Source organism: Arvicanthis niloticus, chromosome 13 (genome assembly GCF_011762505.2).
Source record: "Arvicanthis niloticus isolate mArvNil1 chromosome 13, mArvNil1.pat.X, whole genome shotgun sequence".
Taxonomy (NCBI): domain Eukaryota; kingdom Metazoa; phylum Chordata; class Mammalia; order Rodentia; family Muridae; genus Arvicanthis; species Arvicanthis niloticus.
In genome coordinates this window covers 68,769,790-68,779,914 of record NC_047670.1, presented here as the reverse complement: position 1 = coordinate 68,779,914, position 10,125 = coordinate 68,769,790, and the positions used below count along the sequence as shown (strand labels likewise).

Below are 10,125 nucleotides of genomic sequence, written 5' to 3'. Positions count from 1 at the left end.
TTGAAACATTCTGATTTTAGGACCTAATTATTAAATTCAATTGTATCCAGAATAATTATTGATCTTAAAAAGATGAGTTTGGCATTTAATTACCTGCTTCCTTTAAATTTTTTCCACATTGCAAAAACTGTCTTAATAATATCAAAAAATTTATTGGAGAATTAAGCACACACATGCAGAAAAATGAACACAAGTGTGCAGACGTTAAACCTTCCACAAACAGCCCATCCATACAGTAGACTCCAGATCAAGAACAGAATGTATTTTTTTCTTTTTTTTTTCATCTTTTTTTAAAAATTGGGTATTATATTAACATTTCAGATTTTATCCCCTTACCCCACTTCCTCCCACCACCCAGAAACCTCCTATCCCATACCCCCTCCTCATGCTTCTAATGAGGCTGTGCCCCCACCTACCCCCTGCCCCCACTACCTCCTCCCCACTATCACATTCCCCCCACTCTGTGTTTGCTTTTCATGGGACCAAGAATCTTCTCTCCCACCTATGCCCGACAAGGCCATCCTCTCCTACATATACCGCTGGAGTCATGGGTCCCTCCCTATGTGTTCCCAGGCTGGTGGTTTAGACCCTGGGGGGTGGGGGGCTCTGGTTGGTTGGTATTGTTGCTTTCCTCCTGGGGTCACAAACCCTTTCTGCTCCTTCAGTCTTCTCTCTAATTTCTCCATTGGGAAACCCTTGATCATATCAGTGGTTAGCTGTGAGCATCGTCCTCTGAATGTGTCAGTCTTTGGTAGACCTCTAAGGAGACAGCTATATCATGTTCTTGACAGCATGCACTTCCAGCCATCCACATCAGTGTCTAGCTTAGGTGACTGTACATGAGAAAAAAAAGAAAGAAAAAGAAAAGAAAAAAAGGAGATTTAATAACACAAATGGAAGGATTTAGAAATTTAGGAGGCAGTTTATGTTAATGGAAACAGCATCATAGAAACAGGAAAATCACACCCTCATAGAAGCACAAGGAGGGGGGATGGAATAAGGGGTTCCTGAGTGGTGGGGGGAATGGGATAAGGGGATAAAATTTGAAATGTAAATATTATAACCAATTTTTAAAAAGGGAAAAAAAGAAAAGTTGTTAGAACCAACATCTTTAATAAAATGTCAGCCCTCTAAAAAATAAAAAAAGAAAAAAAAAAGAACAGAATGTAACTAGTGTGTTAAGAACGCATTCATTCGTTCTGGTTTCTATTTCTTTCACCTCAGGGATTAGCCACTGCTCTGATTTCTAGTTACATAAGGCAGTTCCATCTGCTGGTCGTGCCTCTTGGTTGCACATGCAGCCGTACACTGTGAAGCTATTTCTGTAGGCTGTAGGTTGTAGTGTAGCTTACTCTATTCAGTTATGTAATTGCATTGCATATTCTATCATGCGACACTTTTCCCTTTTACTGTTGATTGCTTCTGGGAAGTTAGAGGTCTGGGTCATCACACAGAGTGCCACTGTGAACAATCTTTTAGATACCTCTTCTTGAACTTTGGGATGAATTCCTGTGGCACAAAATGCACACTCAGCTTTTAGACATTGCTAGTTTCCATGGGGTCATAGCAGTTCATATCCCTATCAGAGCCTGGAAGTTTCAGCCTCACCAAACACTTGCCTGTATCTGGGGTTCTTCTTTGAAATTTGCTCACTCTGTGGTGTGTGGAGGTAGCTCATTATGGGTTTATTTGCATTGCTTAATGGTCAAAGGTATTGAGAAAAACATAAAAACATCTTACAGTTTTCTAAAGCTGTTTTTATATTGACCCCAATTCATGAAGTAACTTTTAAAGTCTTTTTATTATTTGTTGAGAGCTTTTGGTGCCGCTTCTAGGAATTTGGTACTTGTCAGTGGGCTCAGACAAGGAACTAGGTTCAGATAAGATTATCAAAAACAGTGACCATGGGGCTTTGTTTACCGCTTTACTTGATTACTGTCTTGTGTGATCTTCTTGTTTACTACCTCACTTGATTACTTTGTCTTTGATCTAAGAACTGACCATGTTTTTTGGATGTACCTAGAGTGATAGAAAAGCAGGCTGGAGAAAAATATACCTGCTTCAGCCTTAGCACTGGCTGGAGTCATGTTATAATTTTGTCTGTTTTTCTTTTTCATTCCTCACTCGCTCCCCTGAGACCCTGTTGACTGAGCTGGCTTGGTCAATTATTTTACTGCTTGGTTGTCTGTCACTAATTTAGAAAAGGTTTTTTTCCCCTAATACATTCTGGATCTAAATCTTTGTTGGGAAAATGTACTACAAATAATGTCTCCTATACATTTCTTCTCCAAACAGCATATCGTTCTGAAGTTAATTTTACTGTGACCCCATGTGTATTAGTCCGGGTTATCTAAAGAAACAGAAATAATTATATATATATATATATATATATATATATATATATATATATATGTGTGTGTGTGTGTGTATGTATGACTTACTAGATTCGCTTATTGGATTTGTGTTCTCATTCTGAGCATCAGTATTACATACTAACTTCTTTCCTCTCAATATAATAATTTTATTGATTACTTGTAAATTTCACATAGTACACATCAATCACACTCACTTTACTGTCATCCCAGGTTGTCCCCCTTTTTGTGACCCTTCCCACAGAAAGTCAAGTCCAATCTGTGTTGTCCTATAGTCACTGGAGCACAGCTACACTTCCAGCGGCCAGCCCCTTAAAGAAAACTGAATCCCACTCCACTCCACACCGGCCAAAAGCCTTACATGGTAGAGAACCATGCTTCAGCATTCTGATCCATTTTCCAAGCTTTAACTTTGGTGGCTTCTGTCTAAGCTGCTACTTTTGTGGGAGTGGGGTGAGGGTAGGGATTGTCACAGAAGTCTTCTATGTCTTGCTTTCCCAACTGTGAGTCCGTAGTCATCGATACCTCTGCAGAAGATGCTTGCTTGCCTTTTATGTAAGGTCAGCTGGAGCACAGATCACGCTTCCACTTAGCATGGACCATCGGCATCCACATGGCCTTCAGCATCAGCACCTGCCACGGACCTCAGCATGAACTCTGGTGGCAATACCCATGGACATCAACATGGCCCTCTGCTACAGCACAGGCCATGGACACCATCATAGCCCTTGGCAACAGCACAGATTGTGAGCATCAACATAGCCTCCAGGCAATATAGGCAAGGGACACCATAAAGGTCAAGGAAGCATCTTAGGCAGCTGTGTCAATGATTTCAGACTCACAGCTGAGGGAGAGAGACATAGAAGACTTCTGAGGACATCAAAAAGGTCCTCAGTGGCAGCAAGGTCCCGAGCATCAACATGGCTGCAGACCAGGGACATCACATGGCCTTACTTTGACTTTATTTTCCTTGACAGTGAACTTTCCCACAGCCATTTAGATACATTAACTTTAGCATTTAGTTGTGTTCTGTGCATATTATTTTCTCATTCTCATTTCTTTTTTTCAAACCAATAGTTGAATTATTGACAGAATTAATTTTTTATTGCCTCCCCATCAGATTAAATATTTTTTACACATAATACTCTGGTGGTTACCTTGGTGTGTAGTTTGCTCTTACTGATGTTTTTCTTGGGTTGTTTCTTTGTGTCTTTGTTTCTATGTTTCTTTGTTTCTATTTTGTTTCTTTGTTTCTTTCTTCATTATCCATTTGATACAAGAGTTATTTAAAACTGTCTCTGAAATAACCTTTAATTTTTATGGTCTTTAAAGTTCTATGTGTTATTCTCAGAGGATGCTATCTGAACCAGTTTCACATTTGGCGATTTATGCTCACTCTGCAAATTCCATTGAAGAGATGCATTTTAAGAATCTATTGGGGCCAGTTGTTATTTTGAATTTAGATTTGGAATTTCTGGTTAGCTGTGGCTAAAGAATCAGCTGTGATCAACAAGATACCAAAACTACTAAAGGAAAAACTTTTACTTTGCTGGGCTATTGTTGCTAGTCAGCTGGAGCTGAGAAATTAGCAATGATTAAGAAGAGGCCAGCATTGCTGAAGTGAAATCTTCTGGGGTAGTGTTTCCTGAGAACTAGAACACGGAAGCTGTGTTCCAGATATGGCCAAGGTTGTACCTAGTGCTGGCAGCTAAACATGGTCGGGTAAGAGTTACCCAGGTGGTGCTGGTTTTGAAGATGTGAAGGGATTGTGGAGAGCAGCTGAGGCTTGGCACTGTGTGGCAGGGCTAGGGTCCACGAAGAGAGCCCAGAAAAGGCTATTTGGGGCAGTGCAGTCTGGATGCAGCAATTTGGAGATGCCATTACCATAGCAACCACCAAAAGCAGCAGCAGAAGCAGTGGAGCTGAGCCAGCAAAGCTTAGGGAGCTACTAAGGGTGGAACTGGAGATGTGTACCAGGCCCTCTGAAGGAGCCCAGGAGATTGTAGGTGGATCCTAGACATTAGATACTAGGTTATGTATACAGTTGGGATTTGGTTTTACTTTGTTCAGACTGTGACTATGCCTTGGTTCTTCCCTCTTTAAGAAAGTACTTAACTTAGTTTTGACTTTACCTGAGCCCACAGCTGAGAGATTTTGGATTTTAAAAGAGACTTAGGATTTTTTTTTTTAAAAGAGACTGAATTTTTAAGGTGTTTGAATTTGTAAGACTTTGGGAAATTTTAAGTTTGTAAAATAATTTATATTATGATGCATGATCTTGGGGATAAGCAATAAAGGAAACGTATGTCCTGACAGGGATATGTTTATGTGTCCAACTGACAAGGGGACAGCTGTGCTGACTAGTTTCATGTCAACTTGACACAAGCTGGAGTCACCTGAGATGAGACAGCCTCAACTGAAAAAAAAAAAAAAAAGTTCATAAGACCAGGCTGTAGGCAAGCCTGTAGGACATTTGCTTAATAAATAATTGTTGGGGGAGGGCCCAGTCTACTGTGGGTGCAGACACCCCTGGGCTAGTGGTCCTGTGTTCTATAGGAAATAGGACTGACTGAGGAAGCCATGAGGAAGGAACAGGCTAATAAGGATTACTCCTCCATCACCTCTGCATCAGCTCCTGCCTACAGGTTTCTGCCCTGTTTGAATTTTTGCCTTGGCTTTCTTCAATGGACTGTGATAGGTAAGCCAACTAAACCCTTTCCTCTTCAAGTTGTTTTGGTCATGGTGTTTGTTTATAGCAACAGTAACACTAAGACGATGGGGTACGGTCATATCAAGGGATATCTGCACAGGTAGAAGACAGTTGAGCACATTGTGTCTGCTCTCAAGAAGTAGAGAGAAATGACTCCTGACGTCAGAGTACCTTTGCCTCTCTCCTTTGTAACCAAGTGAGGGCTCCAGTCCATTGAAAGGAACCAGTCACATCAGATGAGTCTTCTCACCTCAGTTAAACGTTCCTGGAAACTCCTTCATGGGTACCATAGAGGTGTGCCCCTGTGGTGATTCTGTGTACAGTCAAGTTGACAGTTAAGATTGCCCCTCATACATTTGTCTTCACAATCTTCCTTTCTTGCTTCTTCTTTTTCAAATTGGCATTTCAAGATGGGCATGCCTCATGCTATCTATATTTCTTACTGATGTTCTCATATTTCTCTCTTTTCTTTTATTATCTTTCATCTCTTTTACAGCTCGGTCATTATCCCCATGCTGTTCTGCCCTCCCACAGTTCCTCATCCCACTCTTCCTGCCCCCTCCCCACTCTCAGGTCTCCAAGACAATGTCCCCACCCCTCCACACCCCTTCACACCCTGCCAGACCTCCCACTCCCTGGGCCCTCAAGTCTCTCAAGGGTTAGGTGCATCTTCTCTCACTGAGGCCAGAGCAGGGAGTCCTCTGTTGTATATGTGTCAGGGGCCTTGGACTAGCTAGCTGTCCCTGTTCCTTTTTATGGTACTTGCCTCCATTCTAATCAATTCGCTTAGGAATTATTTAAGATTGTGTTTTATTTCTCTCATTTTTCTTCTCTATCTTCTTTGAGTTTTCATCTTTCTGCATTGAAGGCTTACTTCAAAAGTTATGAGTTGATATTTTAAAGTCCTTGGCATAATATTAGTCTATATACTATTGCTCCATGGCAACAATGTTTTTAACTTGCATTGTTCACACATAAGTTCTATCTCAAATGTTGAAGAAATCTAAGATGAAAATAACTTCAAGCCCAACAGGAACAATGCAGTGAGATCTATATCTATCTATCTATCTATCTATCTATCTATCTATCTATCTATCTATATTGTTGGGGAAGTTCATTGTTGGGGAAGGAGAAAATCACATTAGTATACAGTTGAAGGTAGAGCAGTACACACTAGAGAAATAACCACAAACCCTAAAGCAACCACTTAAATCACAAAACAAAGAGTTCAGCTAAGGCAAATTCCATGGATGAAGAAAGGGCTTGCTGCCAAGCCTGGTGACCTGAGTTTGATCCCTGGGACCTACATGGTGGCAGAAGAGAACCAACTTAGAGGCACACACATACTCACACACAGAAGTTCACATGCAAAATAAATAAACATAGTTAAAACATCTAAAAAGGACTTGGCTAGCAGTAGAGATAAAATAGAATCACAAAAATATATCCATTTAGTTAAAATGAAGACAACCAAAGAGGGAAACAATTAAGAATATTGATATAAGTAGAAAGCAAACAGTGAGATTATTGACTTGAATGTAACCTTTCTACAATTACAATAAATGTGAACGGTATAAATATCCCAAGTAAAAATTAAAGGTTGTTAGATTTGATGTTCTATGTTTGGTTATACCTAGGCTATATAAATGTCAACATTAGTATTTATGTAGTTATTAAACAGTTTATTTATTGCCTTTTATGGTGGGAATATCCTTAGTGCCAGGAAAACTGCCTCAAACACCTTTGAATAATCACTTCTCACACGACTGCAATTGACTCTGCTGAACACAGATAAATAAAAGGACAATTATAATGGAGTGTAATGTAATACATACTAATTAGGGCATGAAATTTGATTTTTTCTCTTTGTACTTGGAAACAATGATAATGTCTTAAAATTATTAACAAATGAAGTCTGGAAATTAGTTCAGTGAAACAGTGCTTGCTTAGTACGTGAGAAACCCTCAGTTGGATTCCCTAGCACTGGGGATTTTATTCAACTTTACATAAGCAATGCCTGCAAAAGAGTAATGCTTAAAAATTAAGTGCTGTGAAACAAAATCTTTCTCACACCTGCATAGTTCCCATAATGCAAACTGGCTACAAAGTTTGTGTTTATCACATTTGTCTGAATTATGAAAAAATGTATTTGGTAGTAATAAGACTTTAATTTTGAGTTGCTGTTGGTTTCAATTGCATATTAAATTTGAGCTGGTATAAACAGTTCAAAGACACCTGTATCTAACTTGGTGGATAACCTGGAGTAAATTCCCTAATTTTTCTTATGTCTCTTATGATATGAGAAATAAGTTAACTTTTATGGAATTGGTTAGGTCTGAGATATCAGAGGAATTCCATAAGTGATACCTCTAAGAATCAATGTGAGGAAAAAGCTGGATTAAATAGCCATTGAGATTAGCTCATTTGTGAGAATTTTCCAAGTAGGGAACGATGAATAAGAGACAACAGAAATGTCCCCCAAACAGACTAATATAATAAAAAGTATTCAAATTCAGAAAAACCAGTATAGTGGCCTATATATTGTGTGAAAATAAACATTTATTTTCTATAAAATGAGGAAAGTAATACTGTTTATCACTAACAGTTTTATCAAGCTTTGAACTCTATGAACTACAACAATTGGTGTGGCAAGCTATACCCATGTTATGAGGGTAACTAACGACTTTCTGACTGGATTAAGAGGAAACTCATGCATAGTACTCTATATTTGATCCAAAACAATTGCTGCAGAGCTCCCAGGCCCCAGGGATGAACCTATTACTATTATTCTGGTAATCGGACACAGTGTCAAACTGACTTCTAAACTCTTATCTGTATTGGTGCACTGATTGGTCAGATCTCAGCTCCCATTAAGAGAAGTTTCTGCAGCGGGGAGTGGTTAATACAGAATCTTGCAATTGATCAAAGCTCAGTGTATTGATCTTGCAATTGATCAAAGCTCCTGGTGTTCTCAGCTATGGATGGGAAATCTATATTACCTCACCAGCAAGGTTCAGGGCCATTGTGGAAAAGGGAATAGAAAGGTTAGGAGAGTCAGGCAGGGAGAGCTGAAGTGAAAGTGTCCCTGGACATGACAGTATGGCTGCAGGTATAATCTCACGGCAGCTGTGGCTGTCTACATTAAATCTGCATAAGATCAAGCAAGTCAGCATTCTAGCTTGGAGTGTGAACCGGTCCATGGACACACACCAGCTGTGGACAGGTAATTTCTGGGGGAGAGGAGTCAGTTCTCTACAGGGTTAAGTTTCACCATAGGTTAAGCACACTCCAGTGGATGACCCTGTACCCAAGAGTACAGATAATGTAAGCTGGACTCCTCAGAACGCTATTAAAATAATAGGACACAAAGTTGTCAGAACACTGGCAAGTTGGGAGCAGATCTGGGAGGAGTTAGGGCATGAGTGGGAGTGAATATATTGTATGGCATTCTCAGAGGATTAATTAAAATATATCTAAAAGATTATAGTGACACAGACAGCACACGTACCTTCCCATGAACACAGTATTTCCAAAATATCAGACAAGTTGAAAACGAAATGCTCCATTACAAGTACTGCTTTGAACCTTCAGCTATGAAAACAAGGTGTCTCTCAGCAGTCAGGTAGCAATTAGTGTGGTATGATTCTGGTTTCGGGTCTTTGTAAGTGGAAAGGCCTGGCTCCAAATGCCAAGCTGTACTCAGAGCTGCACGACATTAAAGTGCCCAGCTTGTACTAGGGTGAAGGTAAGGGGTAAATGCACAGGTGTGGGTAAAGCCCATTATTGTTCTCTTCAACACCACCACATTCTTACGTCGGGGAAAACCTACCACACTCTCTAATTCTCTGGGGGATGAAATGGCAATGGTGGGAAAAGGGGGGGGGAGAAAAAGGGGAGCGAGTGAGGATCAAACCACACCACCACCCAGCAGGGGATCTCACCATCACATATAAGTTGCGACTCCCCCTTCCTGAAACTGCCAACATCAGAAGATTGATACCTGTGTTATGAAAGGGAAAGAAGTGCGGTTAGTGGTCAATTTCTAAGGCCAAGAGTCCAGAGCGCAATAGTGACTATAAACCAAACTGAAGTGCAATCATCCCACTGTGTCCCTGAAGGTTTGCCTTCCTGGGTTAATGGCCTTGGTTGGGTTTCAAGGCTGAACACTCCCTCTCCCCTTGTTTCCGTTCTTGTCGCAGAAGTAAATCTGCAAATCAAACAGGTGAGCTCAGGACACGAGAAATACCCTTGAAAAGAAGCTTTTTTTTTTTTTCTTTTCTGCTAAAGATTGTCCCCCACTTCAGCAGGACCCGGCCTGACACATGGATTCAGAGCTACAGATATTGTTGAAGAGAGTTAACAGTGATTCTGTGGAGAGATGGCCCCAGACACAGGCAGATGTTTTGTGGACCTTGACATTTGTATAAGTTTTGGGGAGTGACATTTGTATAAGTTTTGGGGAGAGTCCTTTGTATAAATTTAAGCTCAAAACCAAAGACCGAGACAGGCAACAGTAATCACAAGGTGTGACTGGAGCTCTGGAGACTCCAATGGCCTCCTTGAACTTCTTCAACCAAGCGATTGGTGCAGCCATACACAAGTCTTCTAGCTCAGTATCTTCCAAATCCCAGAGTCTCCCTGCACACGGGGACCCACAAAAACTGAGCCTCTCCACAAGCTCCGTGGGGTAGCATCCGGCTACGATTGGTTATTTTGCGTGGGAAGCCGAATAGAACCTCACAGCGTGAATAGCAGAGGCCCCGGTCTGACACTTGTCATTTCATGCCGTGCTCCTATCACCTGTCAACGCGCGTGGGGTCTGGCTGGCCCTGGGGACCTGGAGCTGCAGCTGGGGAGGTCGCGGTGCGCGCGCCCGCGGGCGGGGCTGCGCGGGGCTGGGGCTGCGCGGGAGGCCGAGCCGCCGCGCCTTCCGCTGATTGGTCGGCCGGGCCCTGGGGGCGGGCTCTCCGCCGCCCCGCGCGCCCCGCTACTCTGGCTCGGTTCCCGCTGGGCCGGGCAGCGAGCGCTTCCCAGGGTGGCGCG

The 10,125-nt window shown here is 41.7% G+C and overlaps 1 long non-coding RNA gene across 1 annotated transcript; it reads right to left on the bottom strand.

The window, feature by feature from the left end:
* Nucleotides 1–462: 462 nt before the first annotated feature.
* Nucleotides 463–9,981, bottom strand: LOC143434237 (uncharacterized). Its single transcript, XR_013103580.1, has 3 exons — nt 9,883–9,981; nt 9,024–9,082; nt 463–833 (listed from the first exon to the last, which is right to left on the bottom strand). It is a non-coding gene; the product is annotated as an uncharacterized LOC143434237 (long non-coding RNA).
* Nucleotides 9,982–10,125: the final 144 nt, after the last annotated feature.